This window comes from Penaeus monodon, chromosome 25 (genome assembly GCF_015228065.2).
Source record: "Penaeus monodon isolate SGIC_2016 chromosome 25, NSTDA_Pmon_1, whole genome shotgun sequence".
Classification (NCBI taxonomy): domain Eukaryota; kingdom Metazoa; phylum Arthropoda; class Malacostraca; order Decapoda; family Penaeidae; genus Penaeus; species Penaeus monodon.
Genome location: NC_051410.1, coordinates 22114009 through 22114248, shown reverse-complemented (window position 1 = coordinate 22114248; position 240 = coordinate 22114009).

Sequence of the window (240 nt, the reverse complement as noted above, 5' to 3'; positions counted from 1 at the left end):
TCATTCACACGTACAGAAACGGCATTGTTAAATTGTGCGGCAGCACTTGTGAACAAGTGACTAAAGCGAATTTTAACTTTGTCGCAAACACAACTGTTGGTTACCCCAACACGCAACAATGGGTTTAAAGAGATCTCGCTTAAATACGTCGAGATCTTGCATTTGCCGGAAAGTTTGACCGCAAAGAAGCTTTCATAATGCTGAGTAAAGTAACTGTGAGTTACAGGTTTGCTTGCGAAA